General features: G+C 37.0%; 1 protein-coding gene across 5 annotated transcripts in view; it reads right to left on the minus strand.

Moving 5' to 3' along the window:
• Positions 1 to 20,861, minus strand: part of SLC25A21 (solute carrier family 25 member 21) — a 512,298-nt gene that overhangs the window by 426,763 nt on the left and 64,674 nt on the right. The window contains exon 1 of one of the 5 annotated variants that reach the window (XM_074393422.1): positions 276 to 19,562. The exons of the other annotated variants lie outside the window; for them this stretch is intronic. The gene's annotated coding sequence lies outside the window, so the exon portion shown is untranslated. Of the gene's footprint in view, positions 1 to 275; positions 19,563 to 20,861 lie in introns of those variants that run through there. 5 annotated transcript variants of the gene reach the window in all.

Below are 20,861 nucleotides of genomic sequence, written 5' to 3' on the forward strand. Positions count from 1 at the left end.
AAAATTGTGTCTTTAGAGTCAGATAGCCTTTCATTTTCCTAATTATTTGCTTATGTTGCCGCTACTATAATGCATAAAGCTCTAATTTTAAATATCCTGAATGGAAAATATTTCTACAGCTGTTGCTTATAGGATTCATTTTTAAAGAAAGTAGAGGAAAAAGACACCTAATTATACAAAGTAAAGATAAGTAATAAGCAATTTTATGTTTAAAAGCTGCTAATTAACTTGATAGCAATTAAAGAGATTACAAAAATCTTAGTTTTAATACTCACATGCTTTTATTATGAATATTTGGTCTGGTGCATATTTTTCTGTCAGACTAAGTCTCCAAGTGTAAAATGGGCTCCTGCCAAGTCTCTAAAAATCAATTGTTCAAAAATTTTAATTGTAAGAAAGTAAACAAAGAGTAAGTTGAAGCAGTGCAGAGTTCTAATGAGTTAATATAACAAAATTCAAGCAAAATCAATTGTCTTTAAAGCCATCAAGCTCAGCTCTTGACAGTCATCCATCAAACTGAAGGTCTCCTTAATAAGTGCCAATTACAGAGCATATATGCAAAAACGTGGCTAGCATAAGCCATAGGATCATTTCCTTCTGAGAAAATTAGTAACCAAGAAAACACCCAGGCAGTGCAAACGACTGGCCCACCCAACAGTAAGGCTTGCCCCTGATCAAAATACTAACCAGCAATATTTCTTTCTCACTCTCTCTCTCTCTTTTCAACTTAGGAAAAGTTCAGAACCACACAGAATTTTGTTTGGGGTTATACAAATTCCTTCACAATTTGTATAGAAGTCTAACATAACTTTTTAAAAGCCATGACATGCCTGTAATGTATACAGAGTCTCTGACTTCCGCTGTAAGCGAGGCTTTTTCCTAACTTAATCATACTCAAATTTCACCCCTTTTAAAGATCCTGATTCAAAAATGTTCACTCATTCTCCACAGTCCACAAATTTATACCATCTCTTCCTGTGGTATTTTATGTGCATAAATTAAAAAAGAATGGCCTCCAATGAGGATTAAAAGGTTAGAAAAAATCAGACTTTCTAAATTTAGGTTCATTTTTCTTATTTTAATTCTCAAAATATGTGTGTTAACAAAACATAGATATATATTCTTCTACAGTCTTATGAAATAACCCATTCACATTAACCTTCCTACCTAGAGGAAGTGCTGTAGCAACTCAGATAGGAAGTTACATCCTAAGTTAAAGACCAGTTCACCATGTAACCCAGCATGGGTTATATGTGAGAAATACATACAGGCAAACTCTTGAGAAATATCTAAAATATGTTCCACTGGTACCTAATTAGCTCTTACTGTAGAAGGGACACTACTACATGAATTCCAATTTTCAAAAACATTCCTGCTGCCTTTTTCATTTTCCACCTGGCCAGGCAATGAGCCCAACAGCAAAACAGGTTTCTCAAAGCCATTTGATGACTTCAGGGGAGGGGAGGAGACTGTCTTAGAGAGTAAGGCCATGGGTCTTTTGTCCAGAAGCCAAAAGCTCAAATTTTATATAACACTATTACTTCTTTAATGGGAATACAGTAGGTGGGTTTTCAAAAAGAAGGGCTGTGTCTTCCTATGATGATAAAGATAATTAATGGAGTAAATAAAAATTTTCATGTTTGATATTTTTATACAAATGGATTAAAATAGTCTGCTTTAGTCCCAAGTTGATGTCTTATCTAATTGCCCTTTAAAGTGACATCTTCCATCACACATGTGGACCCGTGCTAAATTCATTTATTTCCATCTTGCCTGAAATTATGATGAATGGTCTAAGCTCCATTCAATTATTTAAAATGTGCAAAGAAACAGAAACAATGAAACTGGCAAACCCCTCTACATTCTTAGGAACAATTTAGGCTAATTAGCATCAACTTCTCCCCCATTCATCATGCCCCTTTAGATATATAAACAAACTGTCAGCTGTAACTTAACAAACAGATCACTGAGCTACTTAACACAAATTATTCTTACATGAAAAGCTCCTTCTCAGGCAATATTACTCCTTTAGGGCATCTGGGAAGCTGAGCTATTAAAATTGAAGACATATGTTCCAGTCAAACTCAACTCCTGGATTGTAATGATTACTGTTGTGACAGTTTTCAGTCAGCATATTTGCTGTTGGCAACACAGCGCCAACCTTGAGCAAAGCAAAAGTCAAATGGAATGATGCAAGCAGGGCCCTGGATGTGGAGGATGCCTCCTCACACTTCCCATCCCCACGTAGTTCTTGGATCTGCTGTTGCAGCTCAAAGTTGTGCTTAGTTTGGCTTGAGGACAATAAACGAGAGGAAGGTAACAACAGTGGTCTGTGACAAGACTGTGGATTTCAACATGTGTTATTTTTCACTACATCCTATGAGGCTAGTGCTACTCAGCTTTCAATATATCATTGAAGCCAATAAATCCTGGCTTATCATTTCAGAGAAGCTAGAAAAGATACAGTTAGAAGGGTCCCAGTTGAGAAAAACAGCTTTCCAATAGATTAGGTATGTTCCCTCAAACAGTACTTGAAAACTGAGTTCTTTCCTTTCAACTAAGAGGAATAAAAACAATGTGTTTACCCCTTTACATAATAGACCTCTGTGGTTAAAGCCCTGTCCTGATATTAAACCAAGATAGCTTTTTCTTTACTGTTTAAATATAGTCACATGTACAGTTGATTCTAATTATCTGCACTAGTTATGTCCAATAAAGTTGTGGTGAACATTGCATTAGCCAACACTGAACCCACTGCTCCTAGAGAAAAAAGGAGTTAAGTTTCTGTGTTTCTGGTCACAACATTTTCACCAATCAATCAATATATAATCTCACTTTATGTGTGTTTCTGTTAAAGACACCTTACTTAATATATACTTTTGATTTATTAACATAGAAGTCACAACCAATGGCACTATAACTCAAGCCTGAATAAAGCTTACCTGACACACAGATTTCCTCATAAGGCATATCTTGCCTTTAGAAACCATAGACAATACTTCTACACAATGGCTTGGGCACCATTCTAAACAGTAAAATCAGGAACAAAAAAGCCCCAACACTATCACTAAATAGACTGCAAAAAGGACCTTGTTTACAGTATGACAACTGAAACACGAAGGCAGAGTATCACCTTGTTCAGCTGGGAACATGTGCATTAGATGATGCAAATTTTCCGTCACTGCACATGTCTGTGAATGACTGAAAAAGAACCATGAGTATTGATTTGGGGGTTACAAATAAATTTTACCAAGTAGGCAAATTTACAAATATGATATCTGCAAACAATGAGGATCAACTATGTGTACATTCATACATATTTTCTCCTTTCTGACTTCCCACTGAATGCCTCTGAGTTATTACCTTCAGTAAAGCAAGGGTTGGCCGGGCACAGTGGCTCACGTCTGTAATCCCAGCACTTTGGGAGGCCAAGGCAGGCAGATCACTTGAGTTCAGGAGTTAGAGACCAGTCTGGGCAACATAGCAGAACCCTGTCTCTAAAAAAGTACAAAAATTAGCCAGGCATGGTGGTGCATGCCCATAGTCCCAGCTACATGGGAGGCTGAGGTGGGTGGATCATCTGAGCGTGGGAGGTGGAAGTTTCAGTGAGCTGATATTGTGCCATTGTACTCCACCATGGGTGACAGAGAAAGACCCTGTCTCTTATTATTATTATTATTTTTAAATAAAGCAAAGGTAGTATTCTGAAAGCCCAGCAAAGCCTTCAGAAGCAACTATAAAGTAGGTGGCCATAGAATTCCTTGTAATATGGTAAGCCAAAAAGCCTTTCAAATATGTTCCTTTTTTTTTAGCATCCTAGAAATATAAACCTTAATGGCACCTATAGCTACTGCAGTAATAGTGTGAATGCACAATACAGTCCACCCTACGCAGTGCCATGTCTATACCCTATTGAAGCACTTGGATTGCTGTTATTTGCAGTAGTGGACAGTGGTTGTTGCTGGCATCAATCTCCTCCCTCCTCCTACCTACCTAGGCCTCCGATTTCCCCCCAGTGTTGTTTAAGTAGGGTTGTTTCTCGAGGTGGATTATCGGTTTTTAAGCCAATTTGTGTATGTCATCCCTAAGCCACAGGGATTCTTTTAGGGATGAGCCCATGACTCTGTCTGGGCCAATGACATATAAGGAGATATTTGTTGAGCATTTCTGGAAAGAAATGGTTCCTCTCTGGGAGAACCATGGCGGAGCCAGCTTCAGGATGGTGCAGGTGCTATGGAAAGTGGGGCAGAAAAAATAAAGGAAAATGGGTCCTGGCTGATATTGCTGAGCTACTGAAAAAACACTCAAATTTATCCCACTTTTTTTCACTTTTCAATTAAATAGATAATAAATATAGCCTTCATTATTTAAGGCAAGATGGGTGAAGTTCTGTTTTTCTTGTACCCAGGATAATTCTGATACATTTAAATGTTAGTTTTACTGCCTGTTCCTAACATTTACACACACACACACACACACACACACACACACACACACACACATACCCCTGGGGAGAGAGAGAATTCCTTAAATTATCTTTTGTTCATATTTTTTAAATGTTCTACTTCCTGGTATCATGACTGATGTATATACAGCAACTATTGATAAATATATTGAATTCAATTAGCTTAGGGTAGAACATCTTCCATGGATGTAAAATAATAAACAGTGTATCACATTAACCAGAGCATGATTAGCCAAGATGGCTGCTATCATATTGCTGCCCACTGATGAGAACAAAGTTCTCATTATATTTACCTTAAGTATAAAATGTTTCAAGGTTAAAATGTTAATATATCCAATGAAGAATGATTTTTTAGTTTATAAAATAAAATTACAAAGATATCATGATCTTTTCTCCTGCTCACCCCACAATGAAGAATAATTTATGAATACCTTTTCTTTAGCATCCTTAACTCCAGTTTCTGGATTAGGATAATAAATAGACCTGAATGTTACCCAAGCTTCATTCATAAATATAAAGTAATATGGCAATTTTTAAAAGTTTCTGTCTAGTCTTTTCTTTCTCTATGGGTGGTTTTCATAGCCATGATTATTTGTAAATGCAAAACTGTGTGTATAATAAATTGCAACTGCAATTGACTAACCTCAGAAGACTGACATGTGACTAATTACTCCCACAGGTGGCCAACTGCTTTGGCAATTAGCCCATTGTGGGCAAAATTCATTGCGTGTAAGAAAAAGGCTTCCTTTTCAAAATATCCACACCTACTTTTTGGAGGATGAATGGAGGGGAGAGAACTTATAGGAAAAATGTGAATGGAGGATGAATGGATAAGGGACAAATGGAAAAATTAATTATTTCTTTAACAAACCATTTAATCTGAATTTCTCCCCTACATGGTGGAATTCTACCCAAACACTCTCCCAGACCCCTAAAAAAAAACCTGAGTAGTAACTTAAAGAGATATCAGGCCATCTAGATAAAAATTTAAAGTAATTCTAAGGTCATCTGGCATGATCCCATGATTTCTTTTTAGCTTATCATATACATTTCAGAAATGTTTGAGTGACATGGTAGCAATTTTAAAGACTCTATTTTAGCCCATTCCTCAGAGCATATAGCAAATAATATAAATGGGTCATGTCTGAATATACTTTTTAAAAGTTAATTATCTGTGGTTATGCAATGTCATTAGCTTCCTATTCAAATGTTCCTAAGCCATAACTAACATTGCTACATCATAGCAATGTGAGCAAGTGTGGAGTTCAGACTTTAAAGATTTTTTTCCATGGCACACTTTAATCAAGAATTGGGCAAATTTTCTAAAGATCTAGATAGTCACCCTGTGATCAATCTCTGCTCACCAGAGGCAGGTATCTTGGAAGATAAGACTAGTAGCATAGCAACAATCAGACACAAAAAGGTGTCTTACACATCAGACTTGAAAATAATTGGATTCTTTATTGCCATCCAGCTAAGAAGACACCTATTAATATGGAAAAAATAAAATATTTGATATTGCCCACCTTGATGAGAATGGGGAGATAAAGCATTCATACTCTGTACTGAGAACAAAAATTGGAGGGAAGTTGAGAAGTATCTGCCAAAATGTAAAACCAAATGTGTTTCACCTATCAATTTCTCTTCTAGGGAATTATCTTACAGATAAGCAAGTTTGTGCACACACACACATAAACTTATATTAACATTCACATCTGTATACACAAATACACATAATCACATGAAGACATATACACAGATATACACACATGTGCATCTGGATGCATATTCCACATTGCAGGGTGTTCACTGAAGCAGTAGTGACTGGCTGAATAAACTATGATATATAGGATACAGAATGAAGTAAAAAACTGGTACCCAGGATACAAAATTTCAGTTGAATAGGAGGAATAAGTTCACAAAACCTATTGTACAACATGGTGGCTGAGGTTAATAGCAGTGCATTGTAGTTTCGAAAATTGCTAAGAGATTAAATTTGGGTGTGTGTTCTCACCACACACAAGAAGGGTAAGTATGTGAAGTGATATGATATATATGTTAATTGACTTAAATTGGCCATTCCACAATGTACATGTATTTGAAAACAACATATTGTACATAATATATATGAATTTTATCAATTAAAATGAATATTATTTTTTAAAATAATATAAGCTCTATGAGAGTGGGAATTTGTCTATTTTGATCAGTGCTATATCACCATGATTTAGAATACTGTTTATCACATTTGTACTCAATAAATAGCTGAATTTAAATAACTACACTATTTGGCCAGGCCTGGTGGCTCATGCCTATAATCCTAGGACAGTGGGAGGCCGAGGAGGGCAGATCACTTGAGGTCAGGAGTTTGAGACCAGCCAGGCCAACATGGTGAAACCCTGTCTCTACTAAAAATAGAAACATTAGTCTGGAGTGGTGGCACATCCCTGTAATCCTAGCTACTTGGGAGGCTGAGGCAGGAGAATCACTTGAACCTGGGAGGTGGAGGTGGAGGTTGCAATAAGCCTGGATTGTGTCACTGCACTCCAGCCTGGGTGACAGAGCAAGATTCCATCTCAACAAACAAACAAACAAACAGCAAACAAACAAATAAATACACCATTCAGTAAAAACAAACTGCAGAAAAAACACGAATAAAAAGTATATAAATGCCTGGTGTGGTGGCTTACTTATTAATTCCAGCCCAGGATGAAGCAGAAGGTTTGATTGCTTGAGCTCTGTATTTCGAGACAAGTCTGGGCAACATAGCAAGAACTTATCTCTACTAAAACATAAAAAAAATAGCCAGGTGTGATGTGATACCCTGTCTCTCTCTCTCTCTTTATACACACACACACACACACACACACACACACCACCTTGTGACTATATATTTTCCCATATATATGTATATATCCCCATATATGTATATGTATATATCATTGTGTATAGATATCTCTTCCCACATATATATATACACACACACACATATATAAAGATTATATGTATATAAATCTTTATATGTATAAAGATTATACATATATAAAGATTACATATATATGGGGATATATATATGGGAATATATATATATGGGGTCATATATATATATACATATACATATATAAAACACCTTGATGAGGTGATCAAAATTAGTATCATAAATGAGACACATATGAACATCACAGACCTCTGGTTGTGTATATTCTAAAAGAGCACATCGCTTATATATGTGATATTTCACCAAAGCACACATAATCAGTAGTTAACCAGGAAGAGACATCAGATAAACCCAAAATGAGAACTGTTCTATTAAACCATTCGAAAATGTCAGCATTATAAATAATAACAAAAGGCTGAAGAACAGTTCCAGATTAATAGGGATTAATTGAAATATTCTAACTAAAAGTTATGCATGACTCCAGACTGTAGCAGGTGCAGAGAGGAAAAAAGTACTATAAAGTACATTATTGGGTCAATCTTATAAAATCATTGCATCAATTACAAATGTATTGACTTTTAATTGAAGTTGATAACTGAATTGCAGTTACAAATAGTCTTTAAGTATACTGTCTTTGACCCTGACCTTTGAGATTTTGATTATTATATGCCTTGGGGTAGTCTTATTTGGACTGAATCTGTTTGGTATTCTTTTAGTTTCTTGGACCTAGTTATTTATATATTTCTCTAGGTTTGGAAAGTTCTCTGTTATTATTTCTTTGAATAAACTGTCTACCCTGATCTCTTTTTCCTACTTCCTCTTTAAGGCCAATCATTCTTAGATTTGTCCTTTTGAAGCTATTTTCTAGATCTTGTAAACTATTCCTTTTCATACTTTTTTTTCTCCTCTGTATATTTTCAACTAGCCAGTCTTCAAGTTTATCAGTTCTTTTTTTCTCCTGGATCAATTCTGTTGTTGAAATACTCTGAAGTATTTTTCAGTTTGTCAATTGAATTTATTTCTGCTCCAGGATTTCCATTGATTTTTTTAAATGATGTCAATCTCTGTTAGAGTTCTCTGATAGAATTTTGAATTCCTTCCCTGTGTTATTTTGCAGTTGGTTGACTTTCCTCAAAACAGTTATTTTGAATTCTCTGTCTGAGAGGTCTCCTATCTCTGTCACCTCAGAATTGGTCACTGGTGGTTTATTTGGTCTGTCTGGTGAAGCCATATTTTCCTGAATGTTCTTGATGCCTCTGGAGGTTTGTTGATGTCTAGCCAGTGAAGAATTAAGTACTTATTCCAGTTTTTGCAGTCTGCCCTTGTTTGTACCTGTCATTCAGAGGGCTGATTTTTTTTTTTTTTTGGTTCTTATGAAAGTGCTTTTTTTAATTTTTATTTTTATTTAGTTTTAGTTTTTTTGGGTTTTTTTGAGACAAGGTCTCTGTTGCCCAGGCTGGAGTGCAGTGGCACTATCTTGGCTCACTGCTTGCAACCTCCACTTCCTAGGTTCAAGCAATTCTCCTGCCTTAGCCACCTGAGAGGCTGAAATTACTAGTGTGCACCACCATGTCCAGCTAATTTTTGTATTTTTAGTAGACACAGGGTTTCACTTTGTTGCCCAAGCTGGTCTTAAACTCCTGAGCTCAAGCGATCTGCCTGCCTTGGCCTCTCAAAGTGCCGGGATTACAAACATGATCCACTGCACTTGGCTGAAAATATTTTCTTGCATTAAGAGTTGTTCAATTTGATGTTCCTGGGGAGGTAGACAATTGTTGAAGGGTTCTATTTGGCCATCGTGTTCTGCCTCATAAATATCCTTATTCTTAGGAAAAACACACTGAAATATTTAGGAGTCAAGGGCCACAATATTTGCAACTTATTCTCAAATGATTCAGACAAAAACAGTATCAGCCTGGGCATGGTGGCTCACACCTATAATCCCTGCACTTTGGGAGGCTGAAGCAGGTGGATCACCTGAGGTCAGGAGTGTGAGACCAGCCTGGCCAACGTGGCAAAACCCCGTCTCTACTAAAAATACAAAAAATTACCCAGGTGTGGTGGCAGGCACCTGTAATCCCAGCTATTCAGGAGGCTGAGGCAGGAGAATTGCTTGAACCCGAGAGGCAGAGGTTGCAGCGATCTGAGATCATGCCATTGCACTCCAGCCTGGACAACAAGAATGAAATTTATCTGGAAAAAACACCAATCAATCAATCAGTAGATGGATGGATAGATAGATAGCTACAGAGAAGAAATGATAAATCGAATGGGGCAAAATGTCAACAGCAGTAAATCTAGGTTAAGGTTCTTTTTACAGTTATTACAACTTTCTTATAAGCTTCAATGTTTTTTCAAATAGCTTTTTTTAAAAGAAACATGCAATTTCAGGAAGTATATAGCAAAAAGAGTTCACAGTACTTACCTCTAGGGAATGGGGATAGAGGGTTCTTGGCAGGTGGGGACAGGGTAAGATTGTTGGGAGGGAGAGGGACTTAGCTTTCATCTAATGTCTTTATCTACAGTCACAATTAGCCTGAGCTAAGTTTGTAATTAGAATGCCTAAGTAATTCTAAAACAGCAGTGTATAGAGCCCTAGGAAGCATAGCCTTTGAAGACAGACAGATCCTGGCTGAAATCCTGTCAATTCCCACTTTACTCAGGATGTGACCTTGACAAAGCCAAGTAATTTCCTTGAGTGTGGAATTCCTTACAAGATCTGGCTTCTAATCCCAGCTCTGCCACTAACTCACTGGGAAATGTTAGGCAGGATATTTCACCTCTCTGGGTCTCAAGTCTTTTAAGAGTCTACAAAACAAGTTAATCAAGATTTCTTTCCAAGCCGATTTTTGCTATAAAAGAAGTTTGGTTTTCCAGGATATTATCTGCTTTAACAGGAAGAGTTCTTCTTAATTGTATCATTCACATGAAGAAAAGATGGTTTGCTATTTTCTGGGCTGATAACTATTACCTAATTTATTCTCCTAGTAGGAGACAAAGCCTTGTTCTGTCACCCAGGCTGGAGTGCAATGGCACAATCTTGGCTCACTGCAACCTCCTCCTCCTGGGTTCAAGCAATTCTCCTGTCTCAGCCTCTATAGTAGCTGTTATTACAAGTGCACACCATGCACCTGGGCAATTTTTATATTTTTAGTAGAGATGGGATTTTGCCGTGTTGACCAGGCTCGTCTCAAACTCCTGACCTCAAGTGATCCACCTGCCTTGGTCTCTCAAAGTGCTGGGATTACAGGTGTGATCCACCATGCCCAGATGTACTTAAAATATTTTAAACCTCTGGAATTGAGACCGCATTGATTTGTAATAATTTGGGCTTCCCCAAAGTCAGTGGCCAAAAGCGTATTAATATCCTTTCCTCCACCTTCCCCAGGGAGCATTTCTCAGCCTATTCTTTGCGTGTCTACCTAAAACCCTTCTGTGGCAACCACCAGAAAATTTCTAACCAAGGAGGGGCCTGTTCTCACATCTCTTTCTCCTTAACATTTAAACCCTGCTTCGCTGGAAGAAAATTTAATCCATATGCTTGAGTAATTTATATTTAACACATAAAAATATTCAGTTGTAACAGTCATTTGTTGTCTCAATAATCCTCCTGGGCCTTTTTCAGGGCTTTTGTTCTTAGTAGTCTTAATTTAGTAGTCAAAATGGAATTTGAACCCCAGAAGGATATTTCCTTATCCTTATTATTCCTCACTCATTCTGGTAGACTCTGCCAGGACATTCCCTCATTCCCCATGTTAGGTAAGAAAGTCTTTGTTCTAATACACATTTACTTTCTTTTATTTATAGGATAAGAATGTTAGTTACTATTTACTGTGCACCAACATGGCAGGCTTTGTACTGGGAACTTTAGATGTATCTTTAACCTTCGCATTGAGTAGGGTAAGCATAATATTTTCCTTCTTTTCCAGATTCAGAACCTGAAGGTCTGAGAGAGTAAGTGATTTTCCTAAATCCATACGGGTGGTAAGAGCCTAGGTGTTACTAACTCCAAACACTGCACTTACTCTTTACATATTAAATTTAAAATCAAATGGCACTCCGACTTCCACAGCTGGAGGCCTTGCTAGCAGGTCCTCACATCCTCATTTCCTTGGCAATTTCTATTCATTCCAGCTCAAATGCCACCACTTCTATGTTTTTTTGTTTTGTTTCTCTGTAATGGAGTCTTACTCTGTTGCCCAGGATGGAGTGAAATGGCACGATCTCAGCTCACTGCGACCTCCACCTCCCATGTTCAAGAGATTCTCCTGCCTCAACCTCCCGAGTAGCTTGGACTACAGCTGTGTGCCACCACACCTGGCTAATTTTTGTATTTTTAGGAGAGACAGGGTTTCACCATGTTGGCCAGGCTGGTCTTGAACTCCTGACCTCAGATATTCCCTTGTCTCAGCCTTCCAAAGTGCTGAGATTACAGGGTGAGCCACCATGCCCGGCCACCACCACCTCTATGAAGGCTTCCTTCTTTGCTGTCTTACATATCCTTCTTTGTTCCACTTACCACACTTCAATATAATTACATTTTCATGTACATTTTCCTTTTAAACCATGGGCTTTTGTGTTTGGGGTTATTCTTACTCATCTAGATCATCATAAAGCCCAACCCAAATTAGATCCTTAGTTGAGGTATCTAAACTGGAATATCTCTTACTTAAATTAAGACTGAGGTAGAGATGTCATTCATTGGTTCAGTCCAATTAATCTAGGCACTAGGAACATGACAAGTTAAAACAAGCAGATCACTTCCCACACCCAATACCATTCAAGTTTAGAGCCAAGTTCTCCACTCCCTATGGACTACATCTAGATATCCTCTTCAAAGGACAGACCAGTAGAGGATGGCTAATATGTGGGGACAGCAAAATGTACTGGGTCAAGTGGGTGATTCTGGAGTCAGTTCACCTGCCTGGGCAATTTACTTAAATTAACCTCAGTTTCCACATGAATTGAATTTGAAAAATAATACCTATTATTGGGTAACTGGGATGTTATAGAACACAATTTATATTGCAGACATTACCTGTAAACTTAGAATAGTGCCTGAAACTTAGGGTTCAATAAATACTAGCTATTTTTATCATTCTCTGTCTCACGCAGTCCATTTTTTCCTCTTTGGCTGACCACTCAATTACTTAGCAATTGTAAACTAAGAAATTAAATAAAATAATCTAATATGATGATTTCACAGATACACTATCTTTCTAAAAGCCTTTTATTGTGTATCAAAAAATAATGTATTAATCCAAGTTTAAAATGCCTAGGCCAAATAGGTATAATAATTTTTTAAAAATTTGTATGTATGTATGTATGTATGTATGTATGTATTGATTGATTGATTGATTGATTGATTTGAGACAGTTTCGCTCTTGTTGCCTAGGCTGGAGTACAATGGCACAATCTCAGCTCATTGTAACCTTCACCTCCTGGGTTCAAGTGATTCTCCTGCCTCAGCCTCCCAAATAGCTGGGATTACAGGCATGTGCCACCACGCCTGGATAATTTTTGTATTTTTAGTAGGGATAGGGTTTCACCATGTTGGCCAAGATGGTCTCCATCTCCTGACCTTGTGACCCATCTGCCTCAGCCTCCCAAAGTGCTGGGATTACAGGTGTGAGGCCCTGTACCTGGCCAGGTGTAATAATTTTTATACAAAACACAATTATTAGTTGAGAAGATACTCTCTCACTTCTGTAATTTCTCATAACACAGATATATCTCTTTTTTTTTTTACCTTTAAAATTTCCATCCACCACACACAGTCTACCTTTCTCTTTTTCCTTTTGAGACAGTCTTGCTCTGTTGCTCAGGCTGGAGTGCAATGGCATAATCTCGGCTCCCTGCAACCTCACCTCCTGGGTTCAAGCAATTCTTCCACCTCAGCCTCCCAAGTAGCTGGGATTACAGGCATGCACCACCACAAGGCTAAGTTTTGTATTTTTAGTAGAGATGGGTTTTGCCATGTTGGCCAGACTGGTCTCGAACTCCTGACCTCAAGTGATCTGCTCGCTTTAGAAATGTTAAGAAGGGTGGTAGTTAGACTACCCAAAACATTGAAAAAGGATCTAATAAAAAATTCAGAACTGAATGCTCCTGTTTTAACCAAATTTGTTACAGGCTGGGATTACTGATGGGAGCCACTGTACCCAGCATATCTTTTTATTTATACGTTTCTTTTTTTCTTCTTCTAAGTCAGCTTGTGTGACTCTGTGAGCACACAAAAGTTTATGAAGCCAAGGTCATAAACTCAGTCCCTTTGCAAGTCAGCCTATTCCCTGTTTGATAGCTGTGAGATATACTCCTAATCTTAGCCAATGTTGCTAATAAAAACCATTTATCACAAGCAATTTCAGTGAGTGAAGATGCTTTAAAAACTCAGATATTTTTATAGTGTAATATCCACATAAATGAAAAATTTTCATGTACAAAGACATGTGTCACATTATTTTAATTGTTAAAAATTTGATAAAACTAAATGTTCAGTAATAGAATAATGGTATAACAAACTTTATAGTCACACAATAAGTTTTAAATGATGGTTTGCAAAGATTTTTAAGTGAAATTACAATATAATGACAACTTTTTATAAAGCAGAATATAGAACCATATATATGCCATACATTTAAATACATTTAGACAAAAACCCATATATGTATAGAAAATACAATAAAAAATGCACAAAATATTAACATTCTAGTTGTGGTTATCTCTATGTAATAAAATGAATTATGGGTGACTTTTATTTCCTTCTTGATAAAGAAGACTGTACCAGTTCTCACTTTAATTGACTGTGTTAAATGCATTTTGTGAATCCCCTCATGTTTCAGTTTCCTCATCTGTAAAATGAAGAAAATTAGAATACATGTTTCACAAATATTATGATGCATCACATGAGATAACGAACATAAAAATAACAAATTTTAATGTAATGCTTAAATATTCAATTATTGGAAAACAGTATAACTGTATTACACGTATAAGTTACAGCAGTTAGGACTGGAAATTGTGCTTGTTTAAAAGATGTAAAAAAACTTGTAACAATGGCCAGGCATGGTGGTTCACACCTGTAATCCCAACACTTTGGAAGGCCAAGGTGGGTAGATCACTTTAAGTCAGGAGTTCGATATCAGCCTGGCCAACATGATGAAACTCTATCTCTACTAAAAGTATAATAAATAAGCTGGATATGGTGGCACATGCTTGTAATCCAAGCTACACGGGAGGCCGAGGCAGGAGAATCACTTGAACCCAGGAGGTGGTGGTTTCAGTGAGCTGAGATCGTGCCAATGCACTCTAGCCTAGGCAACAGAAAGAAACCCTGTGTCAAAAAAAAAAAAAAAAAAAAAAAAAAAAAAAAAAAAAAAAAAAGTAGCAAGTGTTTATCTCTGTCTTCTGAGACTTTTCCTAGTCCCCTAGTTTAACCTGTTCCTTTACCTCTCCTAGCTGTTGCACTATTATTGGAAAGGCTCAGAAAATGTTAAGAAGGGTGGTAGTTTGACTGCCTAAAACATAGAAAAAGGATCAACTAAGAAATTCAGAACTGAATGCTCCTATTTTAACCAAATTTATCAGCTTTCAGAAAAACTAGTGTGCTCTCAGAAAGTAGTTAGTCAAAGTTGGCTGAGCATGGTGGCTCGCTCTTGTAATCGTGCACCTTGGGAGGCTGAAGCAGGAGGATCACTTGAGGTCAGGCATTCGGGACCAGCCTGGCCAACATGGTGAAACACCATCTCTACTAAAAATACAAAATTAGCAGGATGTGGTGGTGGGTGCCTGTAATTCCAGCTACTCGGGAGACTGAGGCAGGAGAATTGCTTGAACCTAGGAGGTGGAGGTTGCAGTGAGCCAAGATCACACCACTGCACTCCAGCCTGGGCAACAAGAGCAAAACTCCGTCTCAAACAAACAAACAAACAAACAAAAAAGAAAGTAGTTAGTCAAAGTCAACCATACTATTTAATACATACTATTTAATAATTAATATATCAATTTTAGCAATACTTATGACTAGGGGATAAAGAAAACTGAAATCTCTTCTAGGTAAAATAGAATATCCACATTGGCTGGAATGCATGTTTAAAGTGCTATGGGAAATATTATACTGCAAGTAATAAATATTTCATCTCACCTTCACTGAAAGCAACAAGAAAAGGAATAAGCAGAGAAGAGACTTGCATATCTCTTCCTCTACCAAAGGGTAAGAGACTTAGAATTATGCTAAATTACACACAGCTGAGGTTTCTGATACCTGGCTTCCAAACTGGACCTGATCTCTTAACTTACTAAGAAATTCTAAATGCCACAGGAGCGTCTATCAGGGGTTTAAGCAATATTCCATATAGCATAACCTAGTTTTAGTTTCAGAATAAAAATAGTCACCATGGAACAACTACCATGCTTTCAGCTTTGTATAAGTGTTACTTCATTGAACTCTTTTAATAAGCAGGTATCATTTTTCTATATTTTGCAAATGAAGAAATTAAGGACAAGAGAAATTAAGTAACTTCTCTAACATTCCAGAGCTCAAAGCAGGCTGAGCAGGTGTTCAAATTCTTCCAAGATCCATGTTCTTTCTACTACATTCTTCTTTCCCTGCCACTTCAAATCTCAAGCCTTCTTTTCTTGCTGTCTAGACAACCAACCAGGATCTTCATGCTACTCTGACTACCCAAAAGTCCCAAGCCTCAGCTGTGCTTCATTATCATGGCATGCAACAGACAACATCCACTCACTTCTACCTGCCTCTTAGGATGAGCTTGGTACTGAATCATGTCACCCATTCAGTCATAAAACATTTTCCAAGCACCTGCTGTTTGCCAGAATTATCTAAAGATACTTGTTACCCACTCATATCCCTTACAACATGAGCTGGAAGTCATCTTAACCCAAATCTGTATAGAGCACATGCAGAGAGAAGGACCGTTTCTATGCTTTCCACAGCTCATGGATCACTCTCACTGCACTCCCACCATACTCCCTCCTCTTCAGAAGTGGACACCAATAGGAATTCTGAAATTCTGCTACCAAAATTGGGAGTTTAATTCTGCTACCAAATCAGATCACTAACATATAATTTACTTTACTAGAAATGGACATAAAAATAAGTAACCTCATAAATAGTATTAGTGTTCATATAATAGGTGCTCAAGGGAGCTTTTTCACCCCTTCCATCTGAGGATGCAGATAGAAGGTACCATCCATGAAATGGAGGGCTAGCTCCCATCAGACATAGAATCTGATGGCACCTTGATCTCGGCCTCCTCAGCCTCCAGAATTGAGCAAGAAATATTTGTGGTTTATAAATTCTCTGGTCTAAGGTATTTTGTTATAGCAGCATGAACCAACTAAGGTAAATAAAACTAAGATAAAGGTTTAAAGCAATTAGTAACTTACTAAAAATAAACATTGTTTTTTACCAAAGCCATTCCTCTGATGAGCATTATTCTCTAATCAAAATCATATGAAAATAGCTATATATTTATATGGCCTATAGCACAAACCATGGCTATACCACAGCAGATACCATGTGCCAGATACTGTGATAAGGGTTTTACATGCAATATGTCATTGAATGTGCCCACAAAACAAATTAGGAAAGTATTTTTGGTCCTCTTCTTACAGATAAGGAAACTAAGGCTTAGAGAAATTAATTATCTTGCTTAAGATCACACAGGTAGGAAGTGGCCCAGCTCAAGGTTTATCCTAAGCGAAGCTAACAAGAGCTTGTGCTTTTAACCATTACTGTTCCACTGACTACTAATGTTCTAGTAAGTCCAACACGGGAACAGCCCACCCATGTCATTTATCTGTGATCTCTTGCATAGCCTCCAAAATACAGCAGATTTGTATTTGTTCAATGTATATTTATTCTCAATACATCAACCTCAGTCAGGTAACTATTATGATCCATAAGCATTTCCAGAGGTGCCAATTTAACTTATTTTACTTTATGCTTTTATAATCATTGGCATACCTACATTTTTAAACATTTGGTGTAGAAAGTAATATTAGAATTCCAGATAGAAGCCAGAGGCGAAATGAATGAACAGCAGAGGTAGAGCTTAGTCCTCCAATACAAACAAGTGCTTTTATCTGAGGGTCAAGGCAGGTAAGTAATAATGCCAATGATACTGACACTGGACAAATAATGAAATGTGAAGTTAAACTCTGAAGCCTAAGAAAGTGTTAGATTTGAAATCACCAACACATCAAATAAAACAGATAATGAACAGTGTTCTGGACATCAAATCAGGAATAACTTTAGTCATAGGTGCCCTGACTAAGGAGGTACAAACCAAAAGTGCTAAGAAAATGTAGTGTCTAATTCTGAATACAAAACAGAAGCCTAAGGTATCCTAGGGGGGTGGGGTATGGGCCTTTTTTCCCAGGGCCAAATCACCACAAAGCAAATGGCAGGAGAAATGCCTTATTTCCCATCTTAGAATGTGCTTCTTAATTTTATTTTTAATTATAAGAAGAAAAGAGGGTCAGTGTGAGGGTAAATCATGGCTATACATTCCAAAAGGTAAAACCGGATATCCTGAGTTAGTAATATTAAAATAAAGGAACCAGGTTATCTCAACTGTAATGGAGATCACTTATCATAAAGAAAGACATAAAGTTCTATTAGCAGAATAGAATAGAATTAGTAGAATTTTAGTAGAACTCAGAAAATTAGTTCAGAGTCTGTCATTTCATCATATAGCCAAAATGCTTCCGAGATGAGATGAGCTTGCTAATACTGTTGTTTTCATGTACATGCCAATAATGCTACATATTGTTTACAAACAAACAAATAAGTCATTATTAGGATTGTGTCACTCAATAGTATTGGCACAGGCATTAGTAATTTCAGGTTAGATGTTCAAAATTCAACATACACAAAAATGTAGATAATATTCTAGGAAATGATTCCAAAAATGCTCTTAGAATAAAAAGAGAATATTCCTTTTAAAAAAATGAATTACAATTTTTTTTTTTTTTATATAGGCAGGATCTCACTCTGTCACCCAAACTCGAGTGCAGTGGCATGATCATGGCTTGCAGCCTCAACTTCCTGCGCTCAAGCAATCTTCCAACCTCAGTCAGTCTCCTGAGTAGCCACGACTACAGGTACAGGGCACTATACCTGACTTTTTTTTTTGGAAAGAGGATCTCGATAGGTTGCCTGCACTGGTCTCAAACTCCTGGACTCAAGCGATCCTCCCTTCTCTCCCTCCCAAAGTGCTGGGATTACAGATGTAAGCTACCATATCTAGCCAAAAAGTATGTTCTTAGCTAAGTGGCTTTGAACGCTTCCTATTTTTAAAAAGGATTATCAGGATGAATATTCATATTTTATTTACCAGGTATACATAGTGTCTATTAAGTGTCAGGCACTGTACCAAGCATTTTACTACATTCAATTCATATAACAGCCCTATAATGTAAATATACTTACTGTTATCATCCCCATTTCACTGAAAAAGAAAGCAAAGCACAGAGGTAAACTGTAAGCCCAAGAGCTCACAGCTAACAAATAAAGTTTCCAATATTCAAGCCCAGCCACTCTCCCTCCTGTAACTATTACATGTATTCGTATATACTTGGAAGAGTACAGGGGAAGTCTGAGAAGAACACAGAAGTGGAAGTATGTGAAAATCAGTTGTGGTTCCTCATAAAAATGCCAATAGGCCTCACTTTCCTTGAGATAGCTCCTGTTTATATCTATTGTCCCAGTGGAATTATCAATAGTATCCACTGTCATTCTCAATAGTGTCCAAGCTTGGACAACACATTGTAGGGTCAACCTGTTCAAAATGCCCCATTCCATTACCATGGGCAAGGCTCTTAAGCCTTGCTGTTCATAATTCCCCCATCTGTAAAATGAAAATGCTAATGTTTGTTCTCTTTCTGCCTCCCAAAGTGGTAATACTGTGACATTATGTAGAAGAATGTAAATGTAAGGTACAGTATTTTGGAGTGTTATACATGTCAGATAATTGTAAAGGGAACTTCTACGTCTACTAAGCTGCCATCATGTGTAGCGCACAAAGGTACATGCCTTACATTTGGTAACGAATTCATTTTTATCCTTACAAAACAAACATTTGTGATAGAAACTTAGGATAGAGTACAAACAAATCATTAAGTCACTATTAATCATTATTATTATTATTTTTTTTATTATTATTTTTTTTATTGCATTTTAGGTTTTGGGGTACATGTGATGAACATGCAAGATTGTTGCATAGGTACACACATGGCAGTGTGCTTTGCTGCCTTCCGTCCCCTCACCTGTATCTGTCATTTCTCCCCATGCTATCTCTTCCCACCTCCCCACTACTGAACCAGAAACTATTACAAGAAACTTGAAAAGGAAGCTTTGCTAATTTTATTATGTAACATCCACTTTATGGTTGACTCATTATTTCCACTTAAGCAAGAAAAGGAACAGAATTAAAAAGAATACACTGTTTTGTTATGTAAAATACAGTTTAAAAGGCTAGTACTGAGAAGTAATTCATCAGATAAAAAAGCTGTAGATTCACTTTACAAAGGAAAAAGAACATTGAGACATTGCTCCTACAGTAATGAGCTGAAATTCAGGGAAAGCACCTACATATAGGGAATTAAAAGATGTAAGTTTTGTTAAGACTGTGTGTGTGTTTGTGTGTGTGTGTGTGTGTGTGTGTGTGTGAATCCCTTTTTGTTTTGGCTTTTCAATCTGGAAATTTACAAAAACAGGACAAGTCATAATATCCAAAATAAATAAAGATAATATGTTCTTTTTATCTTTTTGTATCTTTCCTCAGTTTTCAACCTTCTGTTCCCCGATTTCCATCTACCTACTCCCCACACTCTAATTTCTGACATGCTGCAATTCCATTACAACCTGTTACTTTCTTACTCCTCATTATCAGCTAAGTGTACTCATCTCTTATTGAAAATAAGGAAAAAAACTAAATATATTGTGTTTTTTTTTCTCTAAAATTTTGTCCCACTTTGCAAAAGCAGAATTTTGGTTACAATTCTCTTAACTATAAAGTGAGAAGTTTCAATTAGTTTCAAATAATGTTCAATCATGTACATTAGCAAAATGTACATAATGTGCAGCTTAAGTGTACATAAGCCCCATGAAATGCACAGTTTGTAGATCATGCAGCAATGTATCATGTGAATGGGAGAACTTAATAAATGCTTCAGACTGAAACAAGGATGGAGATTACAATGCTGTGAATGATTCTGCCTTACTTCGGAAGGCTGGGTGAAGGGATCATCATAACAACTAACCCTGCTTCATTTAAGCAATGAATCTCTGGTGAAACAGAGAAAAAGAAAGAATCAAGGAAGGAAAGGAAGAAAAGAAAAAAGGGAAGGAAGGAAAGGAGCAAGGAAAGGAAAGAAAACCTATTTGGTAAAAATGCCAGATTTGCAGCATTTACCTAATTTCTTTTTTCAGGG

This window comes from Saimiri boliviensis, chromosome 2 (genome assembly GCF_048565385.1).
Source record: "Saimiri boliviensis isolate mSaiBol1 chromosome 2, mSaiBol1.pri, whole genome shotgun sequence".
Lineage (NCBI taxonomy): Eukaryota > Metazoa > Chordata > Mammalia > Primates > Cebidae > Saimiri > Saimiri boliviensis.